Source organism: Ovis aries, chromosome 5 (genome assembly GCF_016772045.2).
Source record: "Ovis aries strain OAR_USU_Benz2616 breed Rambouillet chromosome 5, ARS-UI_Ramb_v3.0, whole genome shotgun sequence".
Classification (NCBI taxonomy): domain Eukaryota; kingdom Metazoa; phylum Chordata; class Mammalia; order Artiodactyla; family Bovidae; genus Ovis; species Ovis aries.
Window position 1 is genome coordinate 51720539 of NC_056058.1, and position 17040 is coordinate 51737578.

The following is a 17040-nucleotide window of genomic DNA, read 5'->3' on the forward strand; positions in this document are numbered from 1 at the left end:
CTGGGATTCTCCAGGCAAGAACACTGGAGTGGGTTGCCATTTCCTTCTCCAGTGCATGAAGGTGAAAAGTGAAAGTGAAGTCGCTCAGTCATGTCTGACTCTTAGTGACCCCCTGGACTGCAGCCTACCAGGCTTTTCCGTCCATGGGATTTTCCAGGTGAGAGAACTAGAGTGAGTTGCCATTGCCTTCTTCGCAGGACAGAGGATAGATTACTACAAGACGCTGACCTTCTGCTTTAAATATTCTTTAGACTTTGAATTGCCAACAGAGGGTGTGTGTTTTATAATAATAGCTGTTAATAGGTAGCATTTATCAACTGCTTGCAGCGTTCCACTGTGTTGTGTGCACATTAGCTCATTTACTGCTCACAGTACTGGGTGAGGTGGGTGCTCTTGACCTACTTTGTAGATTAGGAAGTTGAGGTTGGTAAACTCAGAAGATATAATTTAATCTGAGTGCTGTCTGACTCCAACGTCTTTGCTGTTAACCACAAAAGATTTTCTACCTCGCTAGGAAAAGGGCAATGCAGAAAGTTCCATTTTGGGAAACAGAGACACTTGAACATTTTGCTTTTGGCATCCTGTTACCCACAGGGCACAGAGAGTTGGCTGCCTCGAGTCTCTGATGATTCTTCAGTTGCTTAACCTTTCATTTAGGAAGTGGGAGAGAAAAAGATGTTAAACATATTGACCACTTTTTCAGGAGCACTTTTCACAGAAACTGTTTTTCTAGGGCATTGCTATCCTAAGAGATGTTCTGTTCATTAATTTCCAAGCTGGCAAAACCAGAGGAGTGTTCTGGACTGGTGCTTCCTCCCGTCCTTTGATATTACGATCCCCTCTAACCATCACACAGGCCTTGGCTTCACCTCGCCTCCCCTCCCCTCCAGAGTGCTGTCCCTTTCTTATTCCTCCTGGCTGTAATTTGCAGCTTCGCTGCACACCCACTATAGCACTCATCACCACAGGAAGCACTATTGCCCAGGGTCTGGTTGTTCTGCAAGTGTTTATAGGACCATCAGAACTTTTTTAAAGGAAAAAAGTCAGTCTGACAGGAGTTTAAGAGCTGGACATCGTGCTTTTCACCTCTGATAGCCAACTTCCAAATGTCTAGCATTTTCCTTTCTAGAAAATGTTTTGGTGGGAGTTTGAGTGCCAACCTTTTAATCACAGAACCAGAATGTTTGAAGAGACAGGTAGCAAAAGGGAGTTCCTCTGAGGACAGTGCTGAATTTGTTGCTCTTGTCTTGAAGTTTCTCTCAGGGCTTACTGAGTCTGTGGGGTATAAGACAGGGCCATACATAATGTCTGGCAGCAGCTGGTATTTTCCAGGTGGCCCGGTGCCAGGGAGAGGTTGCCAGCAGACAAATATATGCACCTTTCTTTGCAGAGCCTTTTCCCCCTCCTCTTTCTTCTCTGTTTGGATCTCAGGTACAGAGATAATGATTTAATCATTCTCCCCGATTTGTTGTGCGTGATCATCCCAGACCCCTCCCTCCCTTCCTCCTTCGTGTGTTCATTCACTCACTCCCTTGGAATTCTTTCCCTGCGTCCTATTGCTGTCCTCCCTTGCACTGCTCTGACGTGTGTCTTTAACATGTGCTCTTAGACGGTTAGTCTCGTACCTACCTGTGTTTTCAGGTATACAAGCGTCGGTTGTGTTCTGATTTCTGCCATGCTCCTTCAGTGTTGTGTTGGGAGCCGCTTGTATTCCTCTGTATACTTACAGTGGCTTCTGTCTGCTGCATGCTCCACAGTGTGTACCACTGTGCAGGGATGCCCTCCCGCTCTTCATCACCATTACCGTACTGCAGTGGACATCTCCACACAGGTCCCCTTGTGAGAATCTCCTTGGGGTTTACCCTCCAGGAGAGTTGCTGATCAGTTGAGGGGTGTGTGTGTACCTGGTTTGAAGGAAGGCTCTCACCTTTGTGACCTAGAGTAAGTAGCCTGTTCATAGTTTCCCCAGCCCAACGTGACGGTTTCCTCATTCCTGTCAGCTATTGCCATTTTATTCAGCTTTGTGATTTTTTTTTTACCAATCTAGTAGATATGAAATAGTAGCTCATTGTTGTCTTAATTTGTGCTTCTCTGATAATTGATGAGTTTACTGGGTATCCTCTTCTGCTTTTTGCCTATTTGTGTCCTTTGCCCATTTTTCTATTGCAGTTACCATTTTTTTTATTGATGATTTATAAAATTCCTTCTATAGTCTAGATATTAATTCCTTGTTGTAGATTTCAAGTATATCTTCCTATTTTGCCATTTAACATTTGATATTATGTTTGATATCTTTCCTTGAGTATAAAGCTTTACTTTCTATAAATTTGATTTTTTTTGTTTTTTTTTGTTTTTTGCCTTCTGGTTTGTGATTTTCAAGTTGTGTTTTGAGAGAGGCCTTCCTAACCCATGTTGCAAAGATGTGCACCTACACCTACATTTTCTTTTATTGGCTTCATGATTTTGTCTTTCACACTTAGGTTTCTAACCCAGTTGATATCCATCGTTGTATATGGTGTTTCATAAGGATTCAATTTTGTTTTAAAAAGCCACTTTTCCCAACAACATGTGTGAAGCTATCTATTCTCTCCTTCTTTTACTTGTGATACCAGCTTTCTTGTGTATTAGGTTGGCATCTGAGCTCTGTCTCTGAGCTCTTTTTTTCCTTGGTCTGGTCTGTCTGTTCTTGTGCTAATACGTCTCTGGTTTTAATATGATGACTTTGAGGCAGGTCTTAATATCTGGTAGTTTAAGTGTCCTCTCTTTGCTTTTCAACAGTTGACTTATCTGATTGTGGACTTTTATCCTTCTACATAAATTATAGCATAAGTTTGATAATTTCCTCAAAAATTTGAAATTTTCATTTGGGATTGCATTGAAGTATACAGGTTAATTGGCAGAAAATTGACACTTAAAAATATTATTAATAATGGTATACTCTTGAATGTTGTTTCTCATAGTATGCTTTACAAGTAACAAATACTTTTTTAAATTGAAAATTTTTTTATTGAAGAATAGTTGATTTACAGTACTATGTTAATTTCAGGTGTATAGCAAAGTGATTCAGTTTTATATATATGTATAGAACTGATATATATATACAGTCTTTTTCAGATTCTTTAGGTTATAACTAAATACTGAATATAGTTCCCTGTGCTATACAGTAAAGTCTTGTTGTTTATCTAGCCTGTATAGAGTAGTATCCATTAATCCCATAATCCTCTAATTTATCCCTTCTCCAGCTTTTCCCTTTGGTAACCGTAATTTTGTTTTCTACGTCTGTGAGTCTGTTTCTGTCTCGTAAATAAGTTCATCTGTATTAGTTTTTTGATTCCATATGTAAGTGATATCATACAATACTTGTCTTTCTCTGGTTTGCTTCACTTAGTATGGTATTCTCTAGGTCTGTCCATGTTGCTGCAATGGCAGTGTTCTCTAAATGGCTGAGTGGTACTCCATTGTATATCTGTACTGCATTGTCCTTATCCATTCCTCTGCCAGTGGACATGCAGGTTGCTTCCGTGTCTTGGCTGTTGTAAACAGTGCTGCTGTGAACATTGAGGTGCATGTATCTTTCTGAATTAGAGTCTTTGTCTTTCCTGGATATATCCTCAGGAGTGGAATTTCTGGATCATATGTTAACTCTATTTTTAGTTTTATAAGGAACCTCCACAGTATTCTCTGTAGTGGCTGGACCAATTTACATTCCCACCAACACTGTAGGAAGCTTCCCTTTTCTCCACACCCTCTCCAGCATTTATTATTTGTAGAGCTTTTGATGATGGCCATTCTTACTGGTGTGAGGTGATACCTCATTGTAGTTTTGATTTGTATTTCTCTGATAATTAGTGATGTAGAGCATATTTACATATAAATCTTAGCCATCTGTATCTCTTCTTTGGAGAAATTAGGTCTTCTTTGGAGAAATGTCTATTTAGGTCTTCTGTCCCTCCTCCCTACTCCCACCCCCACCCCCACCCCTGCCTTTTTTTTGCTATTGGGTTATATGAGCTGTTTGTGTATTTTGGAAATTTAACCCTTGTAGGTCACATCATTGGCAAATGTTTTCTTCTAGTACATAGGTTGTCTTTTTGTTTTGTTTATCATTTCCTTGATGTACAGAAGCTTGTGCATTTGATTAGGTCCCATTCATTTAGTTTTGCTTTCATTTCATTTTCCTTGGGAGACTGACCTAAGAGAATATTGCTACAATTTATGAGAAAGAATGTTTTGCCTGTGTTCTCTTCTAGGAGTTTTATGGTATCATGTCTTTATATTTAAGTCTTTAAGTAATTTTATTTCTGTGTATGGTGTGAAGGAGAGTTCTAACTGCATTGATTTACATGCAGCTGAAAAAATTGACACTTTTATAGTGCTAAGTCACCTCCTTCAAGAACTTTGCATGTCTTTCCATTTATTCACACCTCTGTTAGCATTTTAGTTTTCTCCCTAGAAGTCTTCTGTATTCTTGGTTAAGTTAAGCCCTACATACTAAATTCAAATCCCAATCTGCTTTTTTTGCCAATTGTATGGGCCGCTCAACGATGCATCCTTCTGCCATCAGGAACCTTACCTGGGTTTGTTCCTGGAACGTGAAGAATATGCAGCAGTGACGCTGAGTTTTCTCTCATTAGTCACATTTGTAACCAGTAGTGAAGGGAAGGAGAAAACAGGAGTAAGACTAGCAGAGAAGGAAGTCCTGTTTGTTGCTCCCTACACTTCTTTACTGAGGAGGTGATCGCACCAGTGTCAGTCATCTAGACTGTCACCGATTTTGCCCTTTGTTATTACAAAGAACAAGAGTCTTCCCTGGGCAGGAATGTTGCCCCCTTAATGCGTATCTCCTCAGTCTCCATGTCCTGTCGCATCTTACGTTTGGTACAGTTGTGAGATTTACGCCCCAAAGGCTCTGTGAGAACTGGTTCATTCTCCTTTGAAGTGAGCCCAGGTCAGAAGCAGGAGGAGGCGCCAGGAAGGAACCTGTTCTCAGCCCCCTTCCTGTTGTCCTGTCCTCCCACTAGAGGGACAGTTGGAAAGCTGAGAACTTGTCAGAGAGAGTACATGGTCCAGTCAAGAGATCCAGGGAAAGGCAGGCTGTTCTAGTGTGAGTTTGTCTTTACCAGCTTTGAAGTTTTAAATAATAAATGTCACTGCCTACTTAGCTGTGGAAAGATTAGCTTGTTTGTGGAAATGGTGCTCTCCCGCTGCTTTGCCAGCTGTTTGGAAGCCGACAGACTGAGACAGAGAGGGCTGTCTCCTAATCTTGGCTTCCAGTGGCATGTCCCTTAGTGTATTAACTCAGATCCCCTGGGCCAATCGAGTGGTTTCAGAGGGATATGCCTGAGTTGCCCTAGGTGTGCCTTCTTGTGCACTTCTGACCCCAGCTGGCTTTTCAGAGGGACATTGCAGCCATTTCCTTGCTTCCTCCTCTTGTTGAATATGTTCCTGTGCTTTAACCTGAACCTTTCGCTAGACTTAATATCTGTGCTTTTACGGATATACTAATGTGCAGGCAAGTGCCCACGGCCAGTTGGAATGGACTTCCAGCTAGGCTAGAAAGACTTTAAAAAGTACCCTCCCTTCTCCCCAGAAGAAGGAAATATAGTTCTCCCTCTTTTATTTCCTTGTTTTAATCCCTTCATTCCTTCCAGTTTGTTCTTAACCTAATACTTTAGCAAGACTCCTTTTTATCTGCATAATGCTTAAGAACCCACTTCAGGTTGCCAACTTGTCATTCACACCAGAGCTGAGAGGAAGAGCAGTGATTGGAGAAAGTTTGCAAAGTTGGAATTAGGATCTGTAGGGTGTGGACATGGAATCTCTGAACCTCATTCCAAAGGTTTGACACATTTGTATTTTTGCTTATTATGAAAATAATATGAACTCATTGTGAAACATTAAGGAAATGTAGCAAGGATTTTCAAAAATTCAATAAGAATCATCTATAATTTCATCTCTAGAGATACTTCTTCCTTGCTTTTTCTTCTTTCATGATGTCTTACGTTTATTTTGCCAATGTCAGTATGTATTTCTACTTAACTGACATTATACTGAACATACTTGTTGGTATTCTGCTTTTAAAAATTCACAAGCGTTTTCTCAGATGCTGAGTTGTTTATAAATATTATTTGTAATGGTTGTTGCATGCTCTGTCATAAGAGTGCATCCTGATTTGTGGAACTATTTCCTGTCATTGGTCTTGAATGTCCTTTCCAGAGTTCTGCTTTTGTGAATGACATCAGGGTGAGCATCCTTGTACATCCGTCTTTGTACACATTTCACGTAACTTCACATGGGACAGTCCTAATGGATGAGCTGGGAGAGCTGTTTCCTGGTGAATACAGTTCCTGGTGAACTGGGAGGGTACTGTGTGAATGATGCAGATTATCCTGCAGGCCTGCTGGCCGTGAAACCACGGCTCAATGCTGGGCCTCTCTAAGCTTCTCTTTCCCTGTTTGTGAAATGAGGATAAATCACAACCCTACCTCATAACCTTGCTGTGAGCATAAAAGCCCAACACAATATCTGGTCTATTAGTGAATAAGTGCCTAATTACTGTGGTTATTATCCTTGTTGTTATCTGGTCATACCAATTACTCTCCCATATGAGGAAGAAAGAAGTCACTGGGTTAGGGGAGCCACTTCTGAGCGGAGCAGGGGAAGAGAACAAAGGGCAGAAGCCAACACCCCTGCTGTTGGGGGCTGGAGGCCAGCCTGTGTTAATCCACTGAATCCTCTGGATCCTCATGACTGCATTTCTCAAAGTAGGGGATGCACACTGCTGGCGACAGCCCAGATCGTTTTGTATGCTGCTGCTGCTGCTAAGTTGCTTCAGTCGTGTCCGACTCTGTGCGACCCCATAGACGGCAGCCCACCAGGTTCCCCCATCCCTGGGATTCTCCAGGCATGGACACTGGAGTGGGTTGCCATTTTCTTCTCCAATGCATGAAGGTGAAAAGTGAAAGTGAAGTCGCTCAGTCGTGTCCGACTCTTAGTGACCTCATGGACTGCAGCCTTCCAGGGATTTTCCAGGCAAGAGTACTGGAGTGGGGTGCCATTGCCTTCTCCGTTTGTATAGGACCAGACAAATGTTTTCAATTGCCTTTTAAATTTATGTATTTATTTAATGTGTATTGACTGGGGACCAGCCCACAAGTAAACATAACTTCTCCCTGCCCCACCCAGGTTTCTAAATGTTACTGCTTAGCACAGGGGTCAGGTTTTTCAGGAAAGGAGTAGATTTTTGGATTTGTGGTGCTATTTCACTCTGCTTTGATGGTCTGAAAGCAGCCATAGACAATGTGGAAACAAAGGGGGTGGTGTTATTTATAAAACAGGCAACAGTGAGTTTAGTCCATTAACTACAAGTTTGTTAACTCAGCGTGATACAAAGATAGGTTTTTAAATATTCATCTCTTCAAGACAGCATGGGGTTATGGCAGGGAGCACGAGTGTGGTGCGTGGATGGGTACTACTGCAGAAATGCTATTCACAGCAAGCGAGTTACAAGTGAGCAAACAGGCTTAAGGATGGCAAGGTACCAGAGCTAAGTCTGCCCGATTGCCAAGATCATTTCCCCTACCATTCTTGATGTGCGTGAGATCTTTGCTCTGCCCTGCCATCTGTCATTTTGTGGGCAACCCAGTGCGACTGGAAAGAGTTTCATCATCAATTTCCAATACTTAATCTGCCCAGCAGTTTGCCATTGAGGGGCCATCCCTTGTTCCTTCTTAGTGAGCCTCCTCCAGAGCCATCTGTGGCTCTTCACACGTCACATAGGATGCTGGGAGAATCAGAGTCACATATTTCAGTGACTCAAGCTTCCCAGGTGCAGAGCTGCAACATGACCCATTACTCTCCCACGGACTTTGACAACACAACCACAGCTGCTTTATATGTTGTTTCTGTTATATACACTCGTTCTCTCGGCTGTTACTCAGATTAGACTCCATAATGTTGCTGGATCAAAGCACTTCTTGTTTCATGAGGATAAGATTGAGGACAAGGAGAGAGATGGGAGGGGCATCATTACCTTTCTCTGTTTGCCCATTGCCCTGTTCTGGTTTCTGCATTCCCTTCATCCTCTGCCTCAGCTTCCATTGATCGTAAAGCAGAAAAAGAGATTGAGTCTTGAAGCTCTCAGGGCAGGAAGATCTGATGGGACCACATGGGTCACTGTTTTTAAAATGTTCTGAAGTCTTTAGCCATCACTAAAAAGCTAGCAGTCTCACGAAAGCAGCGAAGGACAGGAGAGCAGCTTTTTTTTCTTTTGCTTCCAATCACCTTTGGCCTTTTGCTTTGAGAACACCCCCAGTTGAGAGGCTGGAGAAGACAGCCGCGAGTAGCCAGGATCCCTGTGGGATCAGAGCCATCCAGCGGCTGCCAGATCTCCACTGGTTGGTGGCTTATAAATAGAACATTTCCCCTCTTAAACCTGAGAAGGATGGATGCATTAGTGGGGATGGTGGCCTGGCCTCCTATGTGCTGGCCCACGAGGGAGTCAGCTGAGTACACCTTCCCCTCCAGCTTTCTCTCTACGCCTGCCAGCCAGAGTTGATAGAAGACAGGCGTGCATTCCCTTCCCGCTGCCCCCAGCCCCTCTTGGCCCTTCTTCTTTCCCTTTTCCCTCCATGGCAGCTTTTTGTCACCACTACTTTCTTCTCCTGAGCCACGGTAGGATAAGATGGTCTCCTGCTCCCTCACTGAAGTGCTGGCCCCCAGCCTGCTTTTCCTTACGAGTTGTGAGCATGGCGCAGCTGCTCGCTGTGGAGAGTGGCAGCAGCCGGCATGAGCGCTGGGGGCCAGAGGGAGAGGAAGGAGAAGGAATGGATTGTTTTCTCTGAGATGCTATTCTCTGGGTTCCCAGCCCTTTGCTTTGGTGACACCCCACCCCTCAAGGACATGGCTGACGGGGTACTCCTCAGACTTGCCTGTGCAGTCAGAAGACTCTCGGCTCGTCCTCAAATCTCTCCTCTCCTCAGCCAGCCTTAGACTGACAAACGCAGCCAGTGCGTGACTTCGTTGTGGCCTGATATCCCCTTCCCCTCAGCCATGTGGGCTCTGGACAGACAGTAGGCTGCCGCCTGGCAGGTGCCCACCACCCCTTGGCATCCCAGTTTGGGCTTCAACCAAGGAGCCGCGAGCAGGTCCCTGGCAACATCCTTAACTCTTAAAGCCCAGTGCAAGGGGCTGTGGAGAGAGACTGATTTTCCTCACTGGCACCAAGTACAGGCTCTTGATCAATGAAATCATTAGTGATAAACATTATCATTAGTACATACTGTGTCCCAGGCAATGTGCTTATTGTCTGACCTACATTATATTGTTTGATCTTTGTAAGAACCCTGTGAAGCAGATGGTAGTATTGACCCCATTTACAGATGAGAAAACTGAGGCTTCATCCTAAGTGCAAGCTTGTAGTTACTCAAGATCATTCCTTCCCCCCATAATCAGTGTTCAGTGTGCACCTCTCATTCAGCATGTAAGATTTTGTGAAAGCTGTCAAGTACTGTTCCCCACAGTGGGGGGCAGTTTGAGTAGTGGTTGGGAATGTTAATTCTGGAGTATTATTACACATGTGTTTGGGATCCCAGCCTCATGGCTTATTGAATTTGTGACTGTGGAAAATTAATTTCTCCAGACCTCAGTTTCTTTATCTGTAAAATGAGGATAGTCTTACTGTCTACATCATTGGTTTTTTTGAGAGTATCAAATGAGAATAAACTGGAAATTCTTTAATCAGTGGTGCTTGGTATTCTAAGCAGTCATTAAATGTTGCTCTCTGCTGTTATTATCAATAACATCATCATTAGCTGAAACGAGAGGCTATTTATATAAAGCCTGACACTGGATAGTTTTCTTTCAGAGTGCCTTCACATGCATTGCTTTTTTAAATTTCTACTGTGCTTGATCTTCAAGATGAGAAAAAGGGTCCGAGAGGTGATGTATTTCCACATCATACAATATCATGGTGATTCCAGGTGCAAATCTTAGGCCTCAGATTCTGAATGGCATCTCCTTCCCTGCCTTCTACCACCCTGGAGTTTGATGTGTCTGAAAAATAGCTAAACCGTTTCTAGGGCAGATAAGGTAGAGGATGCGTAGTCAGAGGCAGGAAGGGATCTAGCTGGACAGAGGAGATTGGTTTTCCACTTGAAACACATCCACCTTCGGAAAGCTGGCACTGATCTCTCTTGGTTGAGAAATCAGAGCATAGCCACCCAGGCCTCGAGGTAGAAAGGAATTGAGGCCACTGGACTGTAAGTCATTCTTGGGATGTCCGGAGTCCCAGGTAGGAGACAAATGGTTCTGATTAAGATGGTTCACATTACCAAGGCGTGTGTGCAGCCTTGCTTCTTTGCAGCTGTCTGATCAGGAATTTTAAGGTAGACGAGGAGATTGCAGATGTCAAAACCCACAAGGAAACTGTCCTTCCTCCATCCTTCCGCCCCATGCTGGTCTGCAGTTCTCAGCTGTACTGTGCAGAAACCCGCCTGCTGCCGCTTTGGCTGCCTCTGTCTGGCTGAGAACTGGAACATCTGAGACTTGCAGGTTTATTCCAAGCCAGGCAGGGTTTTCATCTCTTCCTCTGCTACCTGTTTAACTTGCTTTACTCTCCGTCCTTCTCGGCTTATTTTTCTTAATGTGTGTCTATGGAAACCATGAGAAAAGATTGGAGAAGGCAATGGCACCCCACTCCAGTACTCTTGCCTGGAAAATCCCATGGACGGAGGAGCCTGGTGGGCTGCAGTCCATGGGGTCGCTGGGAGTCGGACATGACTGAGCAACTTCACTTTCACTTTTCACTTTAAGCATTGCAGAAGGAAATGGCAACCCACTCCAGTGTTCTTGCCTGGAGAATCCCAGGGACGGGGGAGCCTGGTGGGCTGCCGTCTATGGGGTTGCACAGAGTTGGCCATGACTGAAGCGACTTAGCAGCAGGGAAGAAAATCCTGATTGGTGGTATTCATGCACAGAGGTCAGGGGGTGAATGAGAGCCCTATCAGTGCTATCTGTTCTGCAGTTCCCCAGCAGACCCCTGTACTCTGGAAGGTACCAGGGTTCAGTCAGCTGCTCCCCACTGAGGTTCCTGGAGTGTAGGAACTTCTTTACCTATTGATTTCTTGGTGTCTCTGCTGTGGGTTGTATTTGTTGCTTCCTTCAGGAAATGTATATTGAAGCTACGGTAGTGAACAACGCAGATGAAGTCCCTGAATGAGAGCAGGGACCCCAAACAGTCAGCTAGCAAACAAAGGGAGGCTTGCAGGTGGCGAGAAGGGCTATGAGGAAGCAAGAACAAAGGGATAGGGAGTTACAGGGGAAGGGTGGCTATTTTATATTTAATTTATTTTTTACTGCAGTATAGTTGATTTTACAGTGTTGTGTTAATTACTGTTGTACAGTAGAATAGCTCAGTTATACACCAAGACACATTGTTTTTCATATTCTTTTCCATTATGGTTTATCACAGGATATTGAACATAGTTCCCGGTGCTGTACAGCAGGACTTTGTTGTGTATCCATCCTATATGTAACAGTTTGCATCCACTGACCCCAAACTGTCCATCCCTCTCTTGATGGGTGGCTTTTTTAGATACCAGGGACAGAGGAGGCCTCCTTGAAGAAATGACATTTAAGGAGAAACCTGAACAAACCTAGGGAGGGTGGCATGTCAGGAACTGGCAGAGAAACAAGCATGCACAGAGGCCCCTACAGTGGGGAAGCTGAACTAGCCATGTTCAAGGAGTATCAGGAAGGATCCTTGTGACTGTATTGGCAGAGACCAGATGGAGAGTGTTCAGGTGGACTGAGCCATGTGAGGCTGTGGTCAGGAGGTAGGATTGCATTCTGAGTGTCATGAGAAGTCCCTGGCGAGTTGTGATCAGGCGAGTGACATGAGCCAATGTATATTTTTAAAAGATGACTCTGACTGCCGGCAGAGGATCCACTGTAGGGGGCAAAAGGAGAAACAGTTGAGAAGCTATGGAAACAATCCAGGCAAAAGATGATGGTAGCCTGGACCAAAGTATTAGTAACAGAGATGATGAAAAGTAGCTGGATTCTAGGTTTGTTATTCCTGATGGGACTGGCTAATGGATTGGATGTAGGGTGTGAGAGATGGCAAGGACTCAAGGATGACTATTGATAGCTTGCTGATAGAATGTGGTACCCTCCCATCTTGTCCTTTCAGCCAGGTTGAAGGTGGTGCCTGGGCTGATGCAGATTAGAACAGTAGCTCCCAAATGTGGTGTTTGTCACCTTCATTATTTTTTAACATGTGTATATACCCCCTGTAATACTATTTATGTACTATTTTAAAAAATCAATTCACTCTTCTTAAGCCACATTTATTTTAAAAATGCATCATACTTTGTGAGATAAAGCAATAAATTTCCAGTACTTATTAAAGTAAGTGTGTAACAATTGGAAATATTTATTTGTGAACTACTTGGAATCATTTCACATATCCCAGTGGCACAAGCCAGCATTACACTTTGAGGTACACAGCACTGGTGAATCTTATTGGATGAGGAATGTGGAATAAGAATCACCCATTAACTAACAGTCAATAATCATTGGTAGTGGTCTTTAGTGATAATAATTTTAGTCACTTAGTATACAGTACAGTGTTATCTGTCCCACATGTGATTCTCATACCTGCTGAAGCATATCCTTTGGGAGGCACCCAGAATCTGCATTGAACAAGCGTGCTCCTGAGTCTGTCCCCTCTGTTTGGGAGCTACTTCTGGAGTAGAAAGGGCAGAATTCAGAAAATAGGACTCCAGCCCTGGGTCCTTCTCTGACTGGCTGTGTGAACTTCAGCAGAGGAACAGGGGATAGAAGAGAATGGCCTCTGGAGCCAGACCAAGTTAGAGTCCTGGTCCCACCGCTCATGAACACCGCAAGCCTACAGGAGCCCCTTAACCTTGTTGGATCCAAGGTTTCCATCTGCAGAGCAGGGCTGGTGGTAATGATAATGGTGATGATATGGTGCAATTAAGTGCCTACTCCAGAGCAACACTATGTGCAAAGCGTTACTACTGCCGTCATCATTGTTGGTACCACTTAACGTCGTGAGCCTGGCTTTTCTCATCATAAAAGCTTAACAGATAGATATATTGGGAAAGTTAAATAAACTATAAGCTATTAATTTATTCTATAAATAGTATTATATTATCCTTCATTATACTTACTAGTGTGGAGACACAGCAAGACGTTTTTAGTAAGAATAGTAGCAATATGTACCCCCATGAGATAACAGTAAGGTTAACATGCACTTGGGTGTGAAGAGTATTTCATCAACTGGAAAGTTTGATTCAAGTATTAGAATGTAGTTCAGTTCAGTTCAGTTCAGTCGCTAAGTCGTGTCTGACTCTTTATGACCCCATGAAATGCAGCATGCCAGGCCTCCCTGTCCATCACCAACTCCCGGAGTCCACCCAAACCCTTTACCATCAAGTCGGTGATGCCATCCAGCCATCTCATCCTCTATCGTCCCCTTCTCCTCCTGCCCTCAATCTTTCCCAGCATCAGGGTCTTTTCAAATGAGTCAGCTCTTCTCATCAGGTGGCCAAAGTATTGGAGTTTCAGCTTCAACATCAGTCCTTCCAATGAACACCCAGGACTGATCTCCTTTAGGATGGACTGATTGGATCTCCTTGCAGTCCAAGGGACTCTCAAGAGTCTTCTCCAACACCACAGTTCAAAAGTATCAATCCATTGGTGCTCAGCTTTCTTTATAGTCCAACTCTCACATCCATACATGACCACTGGAAAACCATAGCCTTGACTAGATGGACCTTTGTTGACAAAGTAATGTCTCTGCTTTTTAGTATGCTGTCTAGGTTGGTCATAACTTTGCTTCCAAGGAATCAGTGTCTTTTAATTTCATTGCTGTAATCACCATCTGCACTGATTTTGGAGTCCAGAAAAATAAAGTCAGCCACCGTTTCCACTGTTGCCGCATCTATTTCCCATGAAGTGATGGGACTGGATGTCATGATCTTCGTTTTCCGAATGTTGAGCTTTAAGCCAACTTTTTCACTCTCCTCTTTCACTTTCATCAAGAGGCTTTTTAGTTCCTCTTCACTTTCTGCCATAAAGGTGGCGTCATCTGCATATCTGAGGTTATTGATGTTTCTCCCGGGAATCTGAATTCCAGTTTGTGCTTCTTCCAGCCCAGCGTTTCTCATGATGTACTCTGCATAGAAGTTAAATAAGCAGGGTAACAATATACAGCCTTGACGTACTCCTTTTCCTATTTGGAACCAATCTGTTGTTCCATGTCCTGTTCTAACTGTTGCTTCCTGACCTACATACAGGTTTCTCAAGAGGCAGGTTTCTCAAGAGGCAGGTCAGGTGGTCTGGTATGCTCATCTCTTTCAGAATAGTTACTATATCCTAATAATCATAGTACTGGTAATGGCCATTTACCAAATACTGGCCAAGTCTCAGTTGCTGTGCATTTCATTTGACCTTTGTAGCATTAAGGTGAGTTACCACACCACGCAGGTGAGGAAGGTGAAGCTTCTTGCCTAAGAGCATAATGGCCAGAGGTGGCAGAGACAGGCGTCCAAGCCAGATCTCTCTGGCCTTAAAATTCACTGTTCTCTTTCCAGTATATACAGCTTCTGTCGGTGTTACTTCAGTTAATATTAAGGTTCATTTGCATTCCCTGAGTACCTACCTGCCAGGGAACAGAATAGAGGGCAGTTGGCAGTGAAGTGAAATGGGTCACAGGTTTGGGGAACTGATCTGGGATTAAAAGTGGCTCTGGGTAATTGCCCAAGTAGAGAGCTCACACCTTTCCTGGACCCCACTAGAAGCTTCACAGCCAGGAAGCCGTGGCAACTCTGGGGCTTCACATTCTGAGGAAAAGGATGTGAGCCCCTCTGAGTGTGTGAGCCAACTGGAAATCTCTTCTCCAGATGGGATTTTGTATTCAATTCAGTGTGGGTGTTTTTCTTCATGGCTTTTAATGGTGCTGAAATTGATTAAATTCAGAAGGAGCAAGGCAGGCCAGGCTTTAAAGAGCAAATCACATAGGGAAAGTGAGTAAATTTCTGTGGTGAGAACGTGCCCCAGGAACTGTCCATAAAGTGGTGGGCTGGTCTCAGCAACTCCAGACAACTTCCTGTATCCATCAGCACTGGAAACACAGCAGGGACTTCCTTTACCTCAGTTCTCTTGTTTTTATTTCCAGAAAATTCCATTTCTCCCATAAAAAAGAAAGAAAAACTTGAAAGTTATATATATATATATATTTTAATCAAAGAAAAGTTGAATAAAGAAAAAAATCTGTCGAATACCAGCTTTAGAAAACTGTTAATTCCATCTAATTCATGTTGAGCCTAATTCAGGTAAATCAGTTCCTCTCCTTTTGAGGAGAGGTCTGAGGTCTGTTAGAATTCCTGGGAGGCATGTCTGGGGTAACTTTGGGACATATCTCAAAGTGTCGGGTTTTTTTCAGAGTATATGTCCATCAGTCAGCCTATGCTGTGAAAAGGTCCCTTCTATTCAGAACTGGTGATTTGGCCACTTCTTACCTAGTTTCTGGTTGCTTTGAATACTAAGGATTTGGAGATGGGCAGCACCTAGTCAGTGATTTTTATAAGAAAGACTTTGGGACCTCAAGAGTGAGTGGCACAAAATTCTGGAGGTGAATGCTCTTGTTTTCTAGAGCTTTCTCTGCCCTCAGGCCTGTCTGACTGTTTTGTTTTGTTTTGTTTTTAATGATTTTATTTATTTATTTTTATTTTTGGCTGCACTGGTTCTTCATTGTTTTTCTCGAGCTTTCTCCACCTGCAGTGAGTGGGGACTACTTCTTCATTGTGGCTTGCAGGCTCCTCATTATGGCGGCTTCTCACTGTAGAGCCCAGGCTCTAGAGTGAGGGCTTAGTAGTTGTGGTACAGGCTTAGTTGCTCCACAGCATGTGGGATCTTCCTGGACCAGGACTTGAACCCTTGTCTCCTGCATTGGCAGGTGGATTCCTATCTACTGTACCACCAGGGAAGTCCTGTCTGACTGTTTAGATGGCCTAGTTTAGTATGTGCAAGCAAAGGATTTCTGTTAATAAAAGGGTCCAGAAAACCTAACCTTGGTTTTGTCTCCTCTGTTCTGTGTTGCATAGTTGCATCTCCTCTGTTCTTGGCTTGCATAGTTTTTGTTTTTCCCTTCTCTGGGACTGATTCTTAGGGCTGTACTGCTTGGTAATACCTGTTTGTATTGATACAGGAAGGAAGGAAGTGGTTAGATTAAGCCATTCATTTCTTTATTTAACTTTTTATCCTCACAAAAGATGGAAAAGTGGAGGACCAGAAGCTTAGATGACCTGTCTGCTTTCATAGGGTTTACATCAGTTGAAGTTTGAAAGGTCACTTTGACTCTGCCACACTGCCCCTCTGCCACTCTTCCTACCATTCAGTCACCACTTTACAGATCCATGTGTCGAGAATGAAAAGTTACACCAAATGAAAAGTTCCATGCTTCTACTTCTTTTCCAGCATTATGGTGGACAGTGGATGACAGAGATTTAGTAGTAATAACAATAAATCAGTAAAGTTATATATGGACCATTGTCTTTATGAATGCATATCCAGCTTGGTAGACATCTTTTGCAGGATTGTACAAATAACTGTAGGCTTGTCCTCATGCTGCATACTCTGATGGAGAGGCTAAGGAAGGCATCAGCCTAGGTGGAGGGGTCAGAGAAGGTTTTTTACAGGAGACGATACTTGAAGGGGAAGACCTGAGAATTTGGAGTCACATGGGCCAAAGGGCTCCCAGGGGTGAAACAAAGCTTGTGCAAAGGCTAAGGAGAAAGTGTGTTAATTGGATTCTCTGAGAGGAAGCCAGTGTGTTTGGGATACTGAGACCTGGGGGAGGGCCGTGAGACCAAGCTGGAGCCAGACCATGCAGGGCTGTGTGGGCCATTTTAGGGGTCAGGGTTATGCTTCCAAGAGCAGTTGGGTGCCATTGAATGATTTTAGGCAGAGAGGTGATGTGGTCTGGTTTTGTCAAGGTCATGGGGACTGCAGGGT

The 17040-nt window shown here is 43.7% G+C and overlaps 1 protein-coding gene across 4 annotated transcripts in view; it reads left to right on the forward strand.

Moving 5' to 3' along the window:
• ARHGAP26 (Rho GTPase activating protein 26) overlaps positions 1 to 17040 on the forward strand; it is a 482086-nt gene that overhangs the window by 259432 nt on the left and 205614 nt on the right. The window lies entirely within an intron of this gene.